The sequence below is a fragment of the Bos grunniens genome, chromosome 2 (genome assembly GCF_055505025.1).
Source record: "Bos grunniens cultivar Pamir isolate PY7600 chromosome 2, Bosgru_T2T1.0, whole genome shotgun sequence".
Lineage (NCBI taxonomy): Eukaryota > Metazoa > Chordata > Mammalia > Artiodactyla > Bovidae > Bos > Bos grunniens.
The window spans coordinates 39,802,079-39,821,883 of NC_141166.1; positions in this window are offsets into that span (position 1 = coordinate 39,802,079).

The following is a 19,805-nucleotide window of genomic DNA, read 5'->3' on the forward strand; positions in this document are numbered from 1 at the left end:
TGATCTCCTTCAGAATGGACTGGTTGGATCTCCTTGCAGTCCAAGGGACTCTCAAGAGTCTTCTCCAACACCACAGTTCAAAAGCATCAATTCTTCGGTGCTCAGCCTTCTTCACAGTCCAATTCTCACATCCATACATGACCACAGGAAAAACCATAGCCTTGACTAGATGAACTTTTGTCAGCAAAGTAATGTCTCTGCTTTTGAATATGCTATCTAGGTTGGTCATAACTTTCCTTCCAAGGAGTAAGCGTCTTTTAATTTCATGGCTGCAATCACCATCTGCAGTGATTTCGGAGCCCAAAAAAATAAGGTCTAACACTGTTTCCACTGTTTCCTCATCTATTTCCCATGAAGTGATGGGACAAGATGCCATGATCTTCATTTACTGAATGTTGAGCTTTAAGCCAACTTTTTCACTCTCCACTTTCACCTTCATCAAGAGGCCTTTTAGTTCCTCTTCACTTTCTGCCATAAGGGTGGTGTCATCTGCATTATCTGAGGTTATTGATATTTCTCCCGGCAATCTTGATTCCAGCTTGTGCTTCTTCCAGTCCAGCGTTTCTCATGATGTACTCTGCATAGAAGTTAAATAAGCAGGGTGACAATATACAGCCTTGACGGACTCCTTTTCCTATTTGGAACCAGTCTGTTGTTCCATGTCCACTTCTAACTGTTGCTTCCTGATCTGTATACAGATTTCTCAAGAGGCAGGTCAGGTGGTCTGATATTTCCATCTCTTTCAGAATTTCCCGCAGTTTATTGTGATCCATACAGTCAAAGGCTTTAGTATAGTCAATAAATCAGAAATAGACCCTAATCCCTAATCCTAATCCCTAAACCCTAATCCCTAGTGTGATGGTATTAGGAGTGGATCCTTTTCAAGGTGATAAAGTTTAGATGAGGTCATGAAGATGGGGCCCTCTTGATGGGATTAGTGAAAGTGAAAGTGAAGTCGCTCAGTCCTGTCTGACTCTTTGCGATCCCATAGACTGTAGCCTAACAGGCTCCTCCGTCCGTGGGATTTTCCAGGCAAGAGTACTGGAGGGGGTTGCCATTTCCTTCTCAGAGACATGAAAGTATACTCTTTCTTTCTCTCTCTCTCTCCCTCTCTGTTTCCCCTGCCCCCCCTTTCTCTATCTATCTCTATCTCTCCAATCCAGGAAAAGAGCTCTCACCAGAAACTGAATTGGCTCACCTCCAGATAATGACAGCATATTTTTCTGTTCCTGAAGCCACACAGCCTGTTACATTTGTCATAGCACCTGAGCAGACTAAGACATTTATCGTTAATCTTATGTCCATCAATATTTTTTCTTCCTTGTTTTCTAAATTATTTAACTACTCCCTCATCTGCACACCTGGAGAAGGAAATGGCAACCCACTCCAGTTTTCTTGCCTAGAAAATTCCATGGACAGAGGAGCCTGGGGCTGAGATCCATGGGGTCGAAAGAGTCAGACACGACTCAGCAACTATCACTCACTCACTCATCTGTGCTCCACTTAGTCCTCTCATTTTTGTCTCTGAATGAATATTTCTCTAAAAGTTAGTGTTTAGGAAGTATAAAAGGATATCTTCTTTCAACCCTGAAAACCTCTCTACAAATGTAGAAGAAACTCAGTTTAGTTATTAAAAACGCACTAAGCCAGAATGTGAGGCACATCACAGGCCGCCCACTAAAGAGACTGCAGAGACAGAAATCTCACCTTTTTACGATACACAGTTATAACCCATTACATACAAAACGGTCTTGATGGCATCCTTTGTCACACATAGTTCACCCTAAATTCACCTGGTAATTGTGATGCCTTTCTATGTCAGTTAATTGGCTTTGTCCAAAGGAAAAATAAACATCACATCTTTATGACAGAAAGAAATTCTGCAACTTGGAGCAAGGTGCCCACTGAAGTGAAGCTCCTACCTTCCCACAGGCTAGGAGACAGCAGTGCTATGTCCCTTGATGATTACATTTCAAAGAGATAGTTTACAGATTCATGAGAAAGACATTCCTGCTTTGTGAAGCCACTAAGAGGCTTATTTAGTTTTTAGAATGACTCATATACTTTTCAAAGAGACAGAGACAGAATTTAAAATGACCAAGTTTTCTAAAGTAAATGCACTACAAAAACAGAGTGAGAAAAGTTTTGTCCTTAGTTTCCATGGGGAGAATTAAATTTTTAATTTGTACTTGCTTATACAGTAGCATCTATTATTTCATCACCATCAATTTCTCCAGCTTTATTTGCCCTTCTTCCTCAACATGTTTAAGCATGTTTGACTGTGTAGATCACAACAAACTGTGGAAAATTCTTAAAGAGAGGAATACCAGGCCACCTGACCTGCCTCCTGAGGAACCTGTATGAAGGTCAAGGAACAACAGTTAGAACCAGACATGGAACAATGGACTGGTTCAAAACTGAGAAAGGAGTACTTCAAGGCTGTATATTGTCACCCTGCTTATTTAACTTATACACAGAGTACATCATGGAAAATACTGGGCTGAATGAATCACAAATTGGAATCAAGATTATCAGGAGAAATATCAACAACCTCAGATAGAGAGATGATATGATTCTAATGGCACAAAGTAACTAAAGAGCCTCTTGATGAGGGTGAAAGAGGAGAGAAAAAAGCTGGCTTGAAACTCAACATTAAAAAAAAAATCTAAGATCATGACATCAGGTCCCATCACTTCATGGCAAATAGAAGGTGAAAAGTGGAAGCAGTGACAGATTTTATTTTCTTGGGTTCAAAAATCACTGTGGACAGTGACTGCAAGCATGAAATTAAAAGACGCTTCCTCCTTGGAAGGAAAGCTATGACAAATCCAGACAGTGTATTAAAAATCAGAGGCATGATTTTGCCAACAAAGATATGTATAGTCAAAGCTATGGTTTTTCCTATAGACATGTATGGATGTGACAGTTGGACCACAAAGGAGACTGAGAGTCAAAGAATTGATGTTTTCCAAAGACTTACGTTGCTGGAGAAGACTCCTTAGAATCCCTTAGACTGCAAGAAAATCAAACCAGTCAATCCTAAATGAAATCAGCTCTGAATACTCATTGGAAGGACTGATGCTGAAGCTGAAGCTCCAATATTTTGGCCACCTGATGCAAAGAGCTGACTCACTGGAAAGGACTCTTATGCTGGGAAAGATTGAAGGCAAAAGGAGAAAGGGGTGGCAGAGGATGACATGGTTAGATAACACCACCAACTCGATGGACATGAATCTGAGCACACTCTGGGAGATAGTGGAGGACAGAGGAGCCTGGAATGTTACAGTCCATGGGGTCACAAAGAGTTGGACATGACTTAACAACTAAACAACAGCAACAAGTTCCTTCATCCTGAAAGAAACTCAGGAACAAAACACACACACACACAAATAAACAAGAAGAAAGCCTTCTTTCTCAATCTGCCCCTAAACCATTCATTCCCTGTTTCATCGAGGATGTTTAATATAGAAAAATTGTGCAATTTAATAGTCTAGATGCATAATAGTTACTTTGTAGAGCTGAAAAGTAACTTTTCTAAAGTCAGGCTTGGAGGAATATTTAACATACAGTAAAATTCATACTCTTTACGTATACCTTGATGCTGGGAGCCGGCATGAGGACCTCCACCCGTGACAAAGGTCATGAGGAAGGAGGCTCGACATACGCAAAGGCAGGATCGAGCCTCAGGAGTCCCCCTGGAAATTCTTGAGCATCTACCCCCAAAACCAGAGTCTGCCTACTTTACTAATTTGTGCTCTCACCTGCACCTCTGACTTTATGGGGGGCTGTCCCCCATCACCTCTTTCAGAGAAGGAGTTAACTTAGAGCTCCAATTAATAATAATTCCTGGGCGTGATAGGAGTGTTTCTGCCTACAAACTCCTCTGAAGGTTCTCTAGCCTGCCTGACAGGTTTGTCCGGCCATATGTGATTGCTCACAGCCTCCCAACCATGAGAGGCACGAGATGCTTTAAACCTTCTAAAAACAGGTTCTTTAGAGAAGTTAGAAAACTATTAGCATAAGTATAGTGGGCTGATTAGAAATTGTATTGGTGAAGGGTTTTTCATTTGTTGAGCCAATGTTTACTGCTAAGTCTCCACATCCCCTGCCCTTATACACATTAATGAATATATAGAAGAAATAAGTATTAACCTTTGATATTAATCACGTTAGACCTTAGGCTAAGCAAATTCTTTCCTTAATTAAAACCCACTGCACCCTCACCCTATAGGAATGTAACTTTATCTGGTACCTTCGGAAGGTGGCGTCTGTTTTAAGAATAATCACCCCTGGAAAAATAAGTGTTCTGGTTGACTGACCGCCATCACAAGGAGAGGGTCATAAATTGTCAGCAGGCCCCCTGGCCAGAAGATGATGTAACACCCCTAAGACCTCTGTATACATCTGTATGAAGCACCTGACTTTAATAAAAGTCAGGACTGCTGACCCCGTGTGACTTTTGTATAACATCTCAGTGTATAAAAACAGACCTTGGAAAAATAAAAAATGGGACCAGTTCCTCAAAAGACCGGTCTCCCCATGTCATTCTTTCTCTCACCTTCTGGCTGAACCCCCATCTGGAACGTGGAGGCTCGTCAAGACTACTAATTATGCCTGGGCTTCTAAGATCTGACTGGGGAGGCCTTAGTGTCTCCTCTCCTTCGGGAGAATGGGAAGACGCCTGTGGCCTACGTAGGTGACATAAATTCCTTGCCTTGGAATTTTATTAGCTTTCCACATAAACCAAGTTATTCAGCCTCTTTTCTCCACTGAATTTTCCTACTGAGCTATCCTCATTCTATTACTCTTTATATCACTAATTAATATTTAATTAAAGCTATCGTATCCTGATCACTGAAGCCGTCTCCCCTTCGAACTCCCTGGATCAGCTGGGGCTGGACCTCGGCACCTTTATATCAATTTTGATAAACAAACATAGTTTTTGTTGCTGTTCAGTTGCTAAGTTGTGTCTGAAATCGAGGTATAAAATACTTCCATAAAGCATTCTTTTTTTCCCTTTTATTTGATCTCCTTCAAATAAGCAACCGCATTTCCTGACTGTGCCCAGTGACTTAAGGCTTTATTTATTCTTTCTATAAGAAATAAAAGTGGGGGGTGGGGGGTGGGTTGGTCCCTCTCAGCCCCCCTCAGTCCTCCTGCCCAGCCCCAGTCTTACTCATTAGCACCCGGTGAGCCATTTGACAACGGACTTCAAGTGAATTCCTGTTCTTGTTTGGGCCACACAGGGGTCCTCTTCTGTAACAGTAGCCCACACTCGGCCCTTGGCCATGTATTAACTCTATATGCTTCCTGCTTACCCACTCATATGCCTGCTGGAACCTTTTTTCCCAGCTCTGCCTCAGAGCACAGAATCTGCTTCACTCGTCATTCAGCTATTCTTGAAGCCCCACTTGAGTATCAGCTTTTATATATTCTTCTCACACATCAATCCACCTGAACACTGGCTAGGCATTTGTAAGCATCTATTATATGTCAGGGAGAAGCAATGGCAACCCACTCCAGTATTCTTGCCTGGAGAATCCCATGGACGGAGAAGCCTGCTAGGCTGCAGTCCATGGGGTCGCTAAGAGTCAGACACGATTGAGCGACTTCACTTTCACTTTCCACTTTCATGCATTGGAGAAGGCAATGGCAACCCACTCCAGTGTTCTTGCCTGGAGAATCCCATGGACGGAGAAGCCTGCTAGGCTGCAGTCCATGGGGTTGCACAGAGTCGGACATGACTGAAGCTACGCAGCAACAGCAACAACAACAACAACAAAAATTATTTGTCAAGGAATGTTCTAGACTACTAAGACACAGTGGTACAATACAGACAGTTTTCTAGTTCTCATGAAATTTGTATTCTAGTGGTCGGAGGGAAAATTAATTGATTAACTTCTAGTAGCAATAACTTCATTGAAAACAGTAAATCAGAATAATTTGGTTATGATTATAATAGATAATACAGAGAATGACAGGAAGAAAGTGTATGTTTCCAATGACGCGGTGTTTAAAATAGTCCTACCAAGGATGCCTTTGTTGTCTCCTAGGTATTTTAGGTATGCTTTTGCCTAATAACCATTTATTCTGTTTTCTGAACAGGCCACAAACTTTTCTCTCTTGCAGCACTCTTAACTTCTTTTTGTTTTATAATTTGTTGATCAGGCAATTCTTTCTGTGATGTATCTTTAAATATACAGTTTCTTTTAATAAACATTATCTGACTTAGTGATGCTTTAAATAATTTTATTTATTAAAATGAAGAGTTTAATAATGAGAGCACCTTGATAAAAACTGCCATTCTTATAGTTCACTGTGATATCACTCATCCTTTTAGCATATCTCTACTCACAAAATTAGAATAGGAGGTAACCATGAATAAACCAAGACTAAAAAATAGCTCTGAGGCTCTTAGAGGATTTTGATTTATTGGTTTTTCACTTTTAGGCAAATAATTTGTTAGGTATATTATGTGTCGAGTCTCTAACAGATGCTTAATATTGAGCCCTCATCAGTTAAAATTTTTGTAAGATATTGATGTAAATCAGACCATGCCACTCTTCTAAATACTTCAGTCTCTTGCCCAGTTCGAAATAAAACTTACTATTCCCTATATATAACAAGAAACTGAGCTTATTTTATTTTGGATTTTGCTTATAAAATATAAATATACTGCTGTTTATATGGTACTATCAAATTTGAAAATTTTACTACCTTGATATCTCATAAAATTCAGCCTTCTGTAGTCTGAAAGCCATTGATAACTTTTGTTGGATAGAGACTGACTTAAAGCTTTGCCTATAAAAAACTGAGAGGGAAGTAGCATTCAGTCTTTATAAATAATGATATTACTATGCATGTTCTATGTTGGAAACCCAGCTGCTTCTGATCTGAATTTTGAGTTAAAATTAAGATTTTCTCTGTGTCTTCTTGGCACTTCAGGAAAAAAAAAAGTAAGCCTTATACTTTGTAAATGTAAGTAAAAATGGAAAAGTAACCCATTTCCCAATTTGGGAAAGTAATTAAAGCTTCATTAAAAAGAAAATGAAGTTTCTTCCATCACTGAAATTGTTCCAAAAATGTTATCTGATCAAGATAGGATAAATAAATAAGTAATTTAGATAAATAAACCTCAAGCAAGGGTGATTTTCTCTTCTTTTTTTTTTTTTTTGGTTTGTTTGTTTGTTTAGAAAAGCACAAGCTTGCTTATTTTTGTCCTCCTTCATTCTTTTTTAATTTATTTATTTTTGGCTGCAATGGGTCTTCTATGCTTTCTGCAGGCTTTCTCTAGTTTTAGCGAGCTACTAGAGTTGTGACTACTCTCTATTGCGGTGCATGGGTCTCTCATTGTGGTGGCTTCTCTGGCCACACAGCTCTAGGCATGAGGGCTTCAGTAGCCCGTGCAGCACATGGGCTCGGTAGTCGTGACTTGCACGTGGGCTCTAAAGTGCAGGCACAGTAGTCGCAGGCACACAGGCTTAGTTACTCTCCCGCATGTGGAATCTCCTGCTTTTACCTCACCATCAGGCAGGAATGAGGAAGAAAATCATAAAGGCAAGCTCCAACATTCCTGGAACATGTCTGCCTGGATATCAGGACCATGCTTTCCTCACCCACCACGCATTTCTATCAAATGCTGAATTGAGAAGGCAGCTACATGATCCCATTGTGAAAAGAATGCATCTTTCTTGCTCCATCTTGTAGTGGGAACCTCTGTTTGCTAGAGAGACTACTATCCCACACGTCCATCATCCAGATTTAATCTTTACTGACATTCACATTTCTATTTCCTATGAAGGTCAAATTCCCTTTTATGAAAATATGAATGAGGGAAGTTTCTAAATTGTGTTGCTAATTGTAGTGCTGATTAAAATAGCCAGCTATAGCAGCTGCAGAATTAAAGAACAGCAAAGATCAATAATATTTCCTTTAAAAGTCTAAAATCTTAGTTGGTCCTCTTCTATCAATGGCCAACTTGGAACTTTGACATGTAAACCAAATAAATCCATTTCACATGATTTAAGGTACAGCAAGCAGTGACCCTCTGCTAAAAAAAACAACTGTTTTGTAGTGTTAGAATTATAACATTGAATCCAGTGTTCATCCAGTGTAAATCTTTAAATCTAATTTTAAAGATACTATAGTAGAGAAGAACAAGACTCCATATTGGATCTACTTCTTTTATTTTAACCTTTGTATTCTATTGCTTTTGCTACAAATTAAGAATCTTGTCTATAGCCTAAAATATACAAGATAGCCCTTTCTAAGGACTCTGACCTTTAAAGATGTAACACTTTTACATTCATATAGGGATAAAAAGTTTCAGAACAAGAATAACACTTGTCTTATTAAAAGTTTACAGGAACATCATCACCTGAACTACAAGGACAGCTGCAAGAACAAGGGAGTCTGACACCACGAAGGTTGCAGCAAAACAACCACATACCTTTTAATATAAAAGAAGTCTGAATTCTAACTCAGGTAAGATGGTTCTATGGGACATTGGACCACCATTTTCTTAGTCAGCTGGCTCTCCAAATATAGTTGCTATTCATTGCCCTAAAAACTTGTCTCTCAATTTATTGGCCTGTCATGTGGCAAGCAGTACAAGCTTGAACAGTACTATTAATATGTCAAAATGTCTATAGAGCAATTTATAGATCTACTGTATTTCTCCCAAAGAAGAACATAGCTAAGATATTACAAAAATGTCAAAAACTGGTAAGGAAAGATATGAAAGCCAAGAACTCTGTAGCCAATGAATCAGTGTTCAATTTATAATCACATGGTATAAGCCACCTTTCTTAGAACATAAAGTCCTTCCAGGGAAGTATAACAGATGTTCTGTATAACACTGACTCGATGGACGTGAGTCTCAGTGAACTCCGGGAGTTGGTGTTGGACAGGGAGGCCTGGCGAGCTATGATTCATAGGGTCGCAAAGAGTCGGACACAACTGAGCGACTGATCTGAACTGATCTGATCTGATAACTGTCATAACACTGTCATTCATTTCACTTGCAGTCTTCAATAATGTGAAAAAAATATGTTCATTCAGTTCAGTCACTCAGTCGTGTCCGACTCTTTGCGACCCCATGAACCGCAGCATGCCAGGCCTCCCTGTCCATCACCAACTTCCAGAGTTCACCCAAACTCATGTGCATCGAGTCAGTGATGCCATCCAGCCATCTCATCCTCTGTCATCCCCTTCTCCTCCTGCCCCCAATCCCTCCCAGCATCAGAGTCTTTTCCAATGAGTCAGCTCTTCTCATGAGGTGGCCAAAGTGCTGGAGTTTCAGCTTTAGCATCATTCCTTCCAAAGAACACCCAGGACTGATCTCCTTTAGAATGGACTGGTTGGATCTCCTTGTACTCCAAGGGACTCTCAAGAGTTCTCCAACACCACAGTTCAAAAGCATCAATTCTTCGGCACTCAACTTTCTTCACAGTCCAACTCTCACATCCATACATGACCACTGGAGAAACCATAGCCTTGACTAGACGGACCTTTGTTGGCAAAGTAATGTCTCTGCTTTTCAATATGCTATCTAGGTTGGTCATAACTTTCCTTCCAAGGAGTAAGCGTCTTTTAATTTAATGGCTGCAGTCACCATCTGCAGTGATTTTGGAGCCCCCCAAAATAAAGTCTGACACTGTTTTCACTGTTTCCCCATCTATTTCCCATGAAGTGATGGGACCGGATGCCATGATCTTCGTTTTCTGAATGTTGAGCTTTTTAAGCCAATTTTTTCACTCTCCTCTTTCACTTTCATCAAGAGGCTTTTTAGTTCCTCTTCACTTTCTGCCATAAGGGTGGTGTCATCTGCATATCTGAGGTTACTGATATTTCTCCTGGCAATCTTGATTCCAGCTTGTGCTTCTTCCAGCCCAGCGTTTCTCATGATGTACTCTGCATATAAGTTAAATAAGCAGGGTGACAATATACAGCCTTGACATACTCCTTTTCCTATTTGGAACCAGTCTGTTGTTCCATGTCCAGCTCCAACTGTTGCCTCCTGACCTGCTAGGTTTCTCAAGAGGCAGGTCTTACAATTAGAGAAAAACTGTTATTTTAAAAATACATATTATCCCAGATCTCACACTTTTGAGAGTGACTTTGGCCAAGATTTTTAAACTCTAAGACTTGAGCTTTCTCATTTTTAAGATGAGAATCATATGTATTGAAGATAAAATAAATGAGCTAATATTTGGGTATCACTTAGAATGGTGCCTGGCCCGTAGCAGGTTTTATAAGCCTTAATTTTTCTTTTGTTAAAAATATTTCACTTTGATATGTATGTAGCTCATACAGCTCAATATCAGAACAAACAGCCCAATCAAAAAATGGGCAGAAGACCTAAACAGATATTTCTCCAAAGAAGACATACGGATAGCCAATAAGCACATGAAAAGATGCTTGACATCACTCACTCGTTATTAGACAAATGCAAATCAAAACTACAATGAGGTATCACTTCACACCAGTCAGAATAGCCATCATCAAGAAATCTACAAACAATAAATGCTGGAGAGGATGTGGAGAAAAAAGAACCCTCTTGCACTGTTGGTAAGAATGTAAACTGATACAGCCATTATGGAAAATAGTATGGAGAGTCCTTAAAAAACTAGGCGTAAATCTACCATATGACCTAGCAAACCTACTACTGGACATATACACTGAAAAACCCACAATCTAAAAGACACATGTACTCCAGTGTTCATTGCAACAATATTTACAATAGCCAGGACATAAAAGCAACCTAGATGTCCATTGGTAGATGACGGGATAAAGAAGATGCAGTACATAAATGCAATTGAATGTTACTCAACCATAAAAAGGAATGAATGTGAGTCAGTTCTGGTGAAGTGGATAATATAGAGCTTCTTATACAAGGTGAAGTAAGTCAGAAAGAGAAAAACAAGTATTGAATATTAACACATATATATGGAATCTAGAAAAATTGTACCGATGAACTTAGTAGAGAATGAACTTGTGGACACAGTGGGAAAAGGTGAGAGTGGGACAAATTGAGAAAGTAGAATTGACATATACACACTATCATGTGTGAAATAGATAGTGGGAAGTTGCTGTATAACAGGGAGCCCAGCCTGGCTCTCTGTGATGACATAGAGGGTTAGGATGGGGGAGGGGCAAGAGACTCCAGAAGGAGGGGATATATATATATATAAGCGTGACTGATTTGCATTGTTGTACGGCAGAAACCAACACAACATTATAAAGTAATTTCTACCAATTAAAAAAAGTTTCATTTTAAAATTTAAAATTACTGCCCACTCTGTTTTCATTTAGGAAGATCTTACATTTCTTGTGAACAATTTTAAAAAGCAATTCTAAAAATGACTGCATTTATATTTTTATGTAACAGGAAAATGCATTCATCTTAGTTGAATAAAATGCAGTCTATCATTTAATTTTTTCTGCCAAAATGTACTCACAACATCAAAGTTTTTTCTCATTATATATATATACTATCTGAGCCACCAAGGAAGCCCCATATATATAGTCTTTCACCTTTAAACTAAGTTACTACTATCTTGAGAGTGCGTGCCAAGTTGCTTCAGATCAGATCAGATCAGATCAGTCGCTCAGTCGTGTCCGACTCTTTGCGACCCCATGAATCGCAGCACACCAAGGCCTCCCTGTCCATCACCAACTCCCGGAGTTCACTGAGACTCACGTCCATCGAGTTGCTTCGGTCGTGTCCAACTCTGCGACCCCATGGATTGTAACTCGCCAGGCTCCTCTGTTCATAGGGTTCTCCAGGCAAGAATACTGGAGTGAGTTTCCATACCCTCCTCCAGGGGAATCTTCCCAACCCAGGGATTGGACCTGTGTCTCCTGCGGCTCTTGCATTGCAGGCAGATTCTTTACTACTAACCCATCAGGGAAGCCCACCATCTTTAGAGAGACTGCTGTAACTGATGGCTATAGTGAAGTTGCTCCAAAACATTAGTCAGTAGACAAGCATGTCTCAGTAACTTTTAGAATACCAGATTACATCTGGGATGCAATTGACTCAGCCTAAAAAGTAGTCTCCTTTTTTCATAGGTGGTTTAATAGTACTTGACACCAACTTTCTTTTAAGATAAAATAAAAGAAATTCTGTATTCTTAGAGATATGATAACTCTTCTTTTTCCTCTTCTTTCTAATAAACAATCAGAACCTTAAAGTACAGTATGATAGTTCGTATTTGTCCTTTATTTTTCAATCAGGCTACTAGACTGACATACGATTTAATGTGAAAGTGTCATGCAATGATTTTTAGGAAAAGTAACTTTTTGTCTGCAATAAAAAGCTACAAGGGGATTTAGGATCATCCATGCTAAATCCTCATTTGATTGCAGAACCAGAGAGACTGTGATTTGCCCATGCTGACAAGGCCAGAGGAGACCCCAAAGTCCACATCCCAACACTGATGTGCCTTTTTCTGGATTGTGCTGCCTTAAGTTAGCATCATGAAGCCAGGTTGATATAAGAAACATCAAACCCAGGACTTGCCTGGTGGTCCAGTGGTTACAAATCTGCCTGTTAACACAGGGGACACGAGTTCAATCCCTGGTCTGGGAGGATTCTCACATGCCATGGAGTAACTAAGCCCGTGTGCCACAACTACTGAGCCCATGTGCTGCAATTACTGAAACCCTCATGCCTAGAGCCTGTGCTCCGCAATAAGAGAAGCCACTGCAATGGGAAGCCCGCACATTGCAACAAAGAGTAGCCTCCACTGTCGACAACTCGAGAAATCCCATGCACAGCAATGAACACCCAGTGTAGCCAAAATAATAATAATACAACATAAAACTCAAATTACTGTATGCCAGGCATAGTTCTAAGGCTTTAATTCATTTAATCCTCTACTATTATTATTCTTATTGTAAAATTAAGGGAAAGAGAGTTTATCTAAGTTGCCCAAAACACCACAATTAGGAAACGAGGGGGTAGGAATTTCAGTGCAAGCAACTTGTCTCTAGAGTTCATTCTTTACAGCATTTATAACAGAATATAAAACTCTTGATAATCTACAGAAGGTCTCATCCACTCATACCACTTACCCTCAGTCACGGTTGTCAAGATGAGGTGGCCTTTTTCATTTATTTCTCCAGGCTGGTTAAATGGCTCAGAGCTATTCCACTTATTTCTTCCTCCCCCGAAGGCTGAGGTCCTCTGCCTTCTAATCCTCAAATTAAATACATACTGGGAACAAAGAAAGATGAAATAAAAGCATAACCATGTACAATTAGTTCTGAATTTGTTTTGATATGGAACTTCTGAGTCAGCTTCTCACAGCCTCTTCCTTGTATAGAAGGGAAGCTGAGCTTATAGAGCACTCTGGGAGTGATGTCCAGCAGGATATTAATGCTACAGATCAGAGCTAAGAAAATGATTAGAGTGATTACTCTATAGAAAGTAATTGAAAGTGGATGTTCCTAATTAGTGTGGAAAGTGAGACCATAAAAATGATGTTATTAGAACCCTGAAGAACATCAACATTTTAACAAGAAGGGCAGTATAATACACACTGAAAAGAAACCTAAAAAGGAGTAACCAGAAAGTTTGGTAAAAGACAAGGAGAAAAGCCACATTATAGACCCAAAATATTCCGAGAAAAGGAGAGGATAGCTAAAAGAAGTCACTGATGATGTCTTTGAAATTAATTTTAGTAACATGATGAGAACAGAAGCCTGACTCAGTGGGTTGTGAGTAAATTTTCTGAGTTATAATTTGGCATGGAAAATATTATTTTTTAATTAAAAAAATCCCCAAATAAACAAGAAATTGGCTTATACCAGAGATCAAATTGCCAACATCCGCTGGATCATAGAAAAAGCAAGAGAGTTCCAGAAAAACATCTATTTCTGCTTTATTGACTATGCCAAAGTCTTTGACTGTATGGATCACAATAAACTGTGGACAATTCTAAAAGAGATAGGAATACCAGACCACCTGACCTGCCTCTTGAGAAACCTGTATGCAGGTCAGGAAACAACAGTTAGAACTGGACATGGAACAACAGACTGGTTCCAAATAGGAAAAGGAGTACGTCAAGGCTGTATATTGTCACCCTGCTTATTTAACTTCTATGCAGAGTACATCATGAGAAATGCTGGGCTGGAAGAAACACAAGCTGGAATCAAGATTGCCGGGAGAAATATCAACAACCTCAGATATGCAGATGACACCACCCTTATGGCAGAAAGTGAAGAGGAACTAAAAAGCCTCTTGATGAAGGTGAAAGTGGAGAGTGAAAAAGTTGGCTTAAAGCTCAACATTCAGAAAATGAAGATCATGGCATCTGGTCCCATCACTTCATGGCAAATAGATGGGGAAATAGTGTCAGACTTTATCTTTTTGGGCTCCCAAATCACTGCAGATGGTGACTGCAGCCATGAAATTAAAAGATGCTTACTCCTTGGAAGAAAAGTTATGACCAACCTAGACAGCATATTCAAAAGCAGAGACATTACTTTGCCAACAAAGGTCCATCTAGTCAAGGCTATTGTTTTTCCAGTGGTCATATATGGATGTGAGAGTTGGACTGTGAAGAAAGCTGAGTGCCGAAGAATTGATGCTTTTGAACTGTGGTGTTGGAGAAGACTCTTGAGAGTCCCTTGGACTGCAAGGAGATCCAACCAGTCCATTCTGAAGGAGATCAGCCCTGGGATTTCTTTCAAGGAATGATGCTAAAGCTGAAACTCCAGTACTTTGGCCACCTCATGAGAAGAGTTGACTCATTGAAAAAGACTCTGATGCTAGAAGGGATTGGGGGCAAGATGAGAAGGGGACGACAGAGGATGAGATGGCTGGATGGCATCACTGACTTGATGGACGTGAGTCTGAGTGAACTCCAGGAGTTGGTGATGGACAGGGAGGCCTGGTGTGCTTCGGTTCATGGGGTCGCAAAGAGTCGGACATGACTGAGCGACTGAACTGAACTGAAGGCTTATACAGACAATATCCAGAAAAATCAGTTACTTCGATGAAATAGCAAAGAGTAGAATTACTCTAATGACTCTGATTCTGCATGCTTCCTACTTTAAAAAGTGGAGGGCATTTGATAAAAATAATTAGTCAACCTTACCTATTTTAAACACAGCAACTACCTTGAATGATGGCTGTTATTTTCCACATTTTAGTCATTGAGGAAATCAACATTTAAATCAGTTGTCTGACTATAAAAAAAAGGCCCTTGATTTTTCTAGAATTAATGTAGTAAATAGGGGCTATCAATTTTCAGATAAACAAAAAAGTATGTGTTTTCAATGAAAAATATCACTTCACTTATCCAATAAGGCCAGCATTTCTTTCATCTGATATTTTATAGTTTATGTATATACTTAGCATAGAAGAAGCTATTTCATTTTAGGGAATAAAAGATAATGCGTTCAGTCATTTTCTAAGTACAAGTTTTCAAAATATTCATTTGAAGCTCAAAACAGAGATAATTATACTTTCTTTGCAAAAAAAAAAACATGCACGTTGAATATTATTGAATATTGTTTGCATAAATGTCTCAAAGTGCCTCTGTCTTCTCATAAAAATGTTTCTGAATGGAGGATGAAAACTTTTGTCAAACTAATTTGTTAACTGATGTGGTTTACTCTGGCTAAATGCTATTGAACAACAGAACAGTTTTCTTCTTGTTTTTAAATCCATGGGAATCCAATTAGTTTGCCGTAAGCTGTTTAAAGGAGGGAGTTAGGGTGGAAGTTTAGAGAAGCTAACTTCGGAGAGTATAACCTTCTGTGCCTTTTAGGTAGTGTTAATACACAGACAACACACACACATACAGAGCAGCTTGTTTTCTGATGCAGTTGCTCCCTATCACTTGTATCTGGACCTTCTCTTCCTTTATCTCTACTGTCTCTGTCTTAATTTTTATTTCCTCCTAGCAGTTTCTCCTTATTGTAGGACCACATCGTGAAAGGGAATCCTGGATGATCAGTTTTGAGAGTTCTTAAGATCCATACTGCTGCAATTCCCTTATACTAAGGGCAAGCTGCTTGTTGCACGTAGAATGGGAGTGAGCAGAACCCTTCCAGTTTCAACTGCTGTTCTCAGATTGGTGTGATACACTTTCCAGTGGATATGTGTTGGCCTTCCCTGGTGGCTCAGACAGTAAAGAATCTGCCTGCAATGTGGGAGACCTGGGTTTGATCCCTGGGTTGGGAAGATCCCCTGGAGAAGAAAATGGCAACCCACTTCAGCAGAATATGCATTGGCTTTTCTTTTGTGTTCCACTGTTTTACAGTTCATTAGAAACTACACTGATTTCTTTGTTGTTGTTGTTGTTGTTGTTGTTTTTTCCCTGGCTTAGAAACTAACACAGTGTAAGTCTACACCTGTCAGTGCTTCATCCTACTCACTTGTTGGAATTTTTTGCAATGCAATTCACACACAGCACTGTATAATTTAAGGTTTCCAGCATAATGATTAGATGTAAATCATGACAGTTTAGGGAACATATATCTCCTATGGATACAAAATGAAAGAAATAGAAAAAATTTTTACTTGGTATGAGATCCCTTGGGATTTTCTCTGTTAACAACTTGCATATTTGGCATAGAGTAGCTTTAATTATATTTATCATGTTGTACATTATATCCCTAGCATTTATTTACCTTATAACCAGAATTTTGTACTTTTGGACTTCTTTCATCCAGTCCCTTCCCGAATGCCTACCACTGGTAACCACAAATATGAGCTCTTTTTCAATGAGTTTGTTTATGTGTTTGTATGTTTATGAAGAATAAATGACCTACATCACTATGTTAGTTCCTCTTATACAAATGATTCAATATTTCCATACATTTCAAGAGGAAGTGGCAAGAATACACAGAAGAATTATACAAAAAAGATCTTCACGACTCAGATAATCACAATGGTGTGATCACTCACCTAGAGCCAGACATCCTGGAATGCGAAGTCAAGTGGGCCTTAGGAAACATCACTACGAACAAAGCTAGTGGAAGTGATGGAATTCCAGTTGAGCTATTGCAAATCCTAAAAGATGATGCTGTGAAACTGCTGCACTCAATATGCCAGAAAATTTGGAAAACTCAGCAGTGGCCACAGGACTGGAAAAGGTCAGTTTTCATTCCAATCCCAAAGAAAGGCAATGCCAAAGAATGCTCAAACTACCACACAGTTGCACTCATCTCACACACTAGCAGAGTAATGCTCAAAATTCTCGAAGCCAGGCTTCAACAGTGTGTAAACCATGAACTTCCAGATGTTCAAGCTGGATTTGAAAAGGCAGAGGAACCAGAGATCGAATTGCAAATATACGTGGGATCATCAAAAAATCAAGAGCATTCCAGAAAAACATTTACTTCTGCTTTATCAACTACACCAAAGCTTTTGACTGTGTGGATCACACCAAACTGTGGAAAATTCTGAAAGAGATGGGAATACCAGACCACCCGACCTGCCTCCTGAGAAATCTGTGTGCAGGTTAAGAAGCAATAGTTAGAGAACTGGACATGGAACAACAGACTGGTTTCTAATTGGGAAATGAGTATGTCAAGGCTGTATATTGTCATCCTGCTTATTTAACTTATATGGAGAGTACATCATGAGAAATGCTTGGCTGAATGAAGCACAAGCTGGAATCAAGATTGCCAGGAGAAGTATCAATAACCTCAGATATACAGATGACACCACCCTTATGGCAGAAAGTGAAGAACTAAAGAGCCTCTTGATGAACGTGAAAGAGGAGAGTGAAAAAGTTGCCTTAAAACTCAACATTCAGAAAACTAAGATCATGGCATCTGGTCCCATCATTTCATGGCAAATAGATGGGGAGACAATGGAAACAGTGACAGACTTTATTATTTTGGCCTCCAAAATCACTGCAGCCATGAAATTAAAAGACGCTTGCTCTTTGGAAGAAAAGTTTTGACCAACCTAGACAGCGTATTAAAAAGCAGAGACATTACTTTGCCAGCAAAAGTCTGTCTAGTCAAAGCTATGGTTTTTCCAGTAGTCGTGTATGGATGTGAGAATTGGACTAAAGAAAGCTGAGTGCCAAATAATTGATGCTTTTGAACTGTGGTATTGGAGAAGACTCTTGAGAGTCCCTTGGACTTCAAGGAGATCAAACCATTCCATCCTAAATGAAATCAGTCCTTAATATTCATTGGAAGGACTGATGCTGAAGCTGAAACTGCAATACTTTGGCCACCTGATGTGAAGAAGTGACTCATTTGTAAAGACCTTGATGCTAGGAAGGATTGAAGGTGGGAGGAGAAGGGGACAACAGAGTTTGAGATGGTTGGATGGCATCACCAACTCAATGGACATGAGTTTGAGTAAACTCCAGGAGTTGGTGATGGACAGGGTGTGCTGCAGTCCCTGGGGTCATAAAGAGTCAGACACGCTTGAGCAACTGATCTGAACTGAACTGAAAAATTTCAAAATGATCACCACAGTATCTGTTTACCATCTGTCAATATACAAAGATGTTACATAATAATTGACTATATTCCCCACACTGTTCACTTCATACCCATGACTCATTCATTTTGTAACTGGAAGTTGATGCCTCTTAACCTCCTTCATTTATTTCTCTCCTTCCCTATCCCCTCCATTCTGACAAAGACCTGCTTGTTCTCTGTATCTATGACTCTGTTTCTGTTTTGTCATGTTTTTTTAGGCTGCATATATAAGTGAAAGCATTCAGTATTTTCCTTTCTGTCTGCTTTATTTAATTTAGAATAATACTCTCTAGGTACATTCATTTAGCAAATCACAAGATTTCATGTTTTTTTGTTTTTTTATGGCTGAATAACAAATCTATTTCCATTCATCTATTGATGGGCACTCAATGGTTGTTTCCATATCTGGTCTATTGTAAATAATTCTGTAATTAATAGAGATATACATTTATCTTTTCAAATTATTTTGTTTTCTTTGGATAAATACCCAGCAATGCAGTTGCTGGATTGTATGGTAATTCAATTTTTAATTTTTAAAAAAATTCCTTGAAGTAATACAGCTTTGCAACTCTGTGAAGTCATGATATTTTGTATGAAAATCTTTCACCATCTTATTGTGTGTTTATTTGCAGTAATTTTTCACCAACAAGAGGAGTGGGATATCTAACCTCAGGGGCACCAAAGCGAAGGCAATTCCAGGAACTCTGAGATTGCCTTCTGTGTGTGGACAGGAGAGAAATCCAGTAACTCAAAATTTAAAATAAAATCTAAAAATTTCATTTTTTTACTCGTTAGTTTTTGTAATTGATCAAAGTGCCAGATGCTATCATTTTCTCTTGTTAGACTTTGAACTCAGAAAATGGTTAGGAGGTAATTTTTCTTTTTCAGTGCAGTTCAATGTGCTACATTTGCAGAGTTCTTTGTAGTGTTCAAAGAGCTTTCTGTGTCCTTATGTATTCTCTCATTTTCTTCTTAAATTTAATATGTGAGGTTTGTGGGACAGGCTTTATTTTCACAATTAAGAGAGAGTAAGTGTGGGGAGAGACAGCAAGGAGCAGAGAGAGGTTGATTAGGAGTGACTGGTCCCTGAATCACTAGCCTGGTTCACAATCGGGAGAACTCCACAGGGGCAGGTAATTTGATCTATTTTGGTCATGCATGTATTTCCAACGCTGAACAATACCTGGCACACAGTGGGTGCCAATAACTTTATTTGAGATTAAAAAACAAATCTGATTAGAAGAAAAAATGGGAACAAAAAATTAGAACAAAAATTTGTTCTCTGTTCTCATACTCCTCCAATTTCCCTCTGCCTACTCTGGACTTCCCAGGTGGCTCAGTGGTAC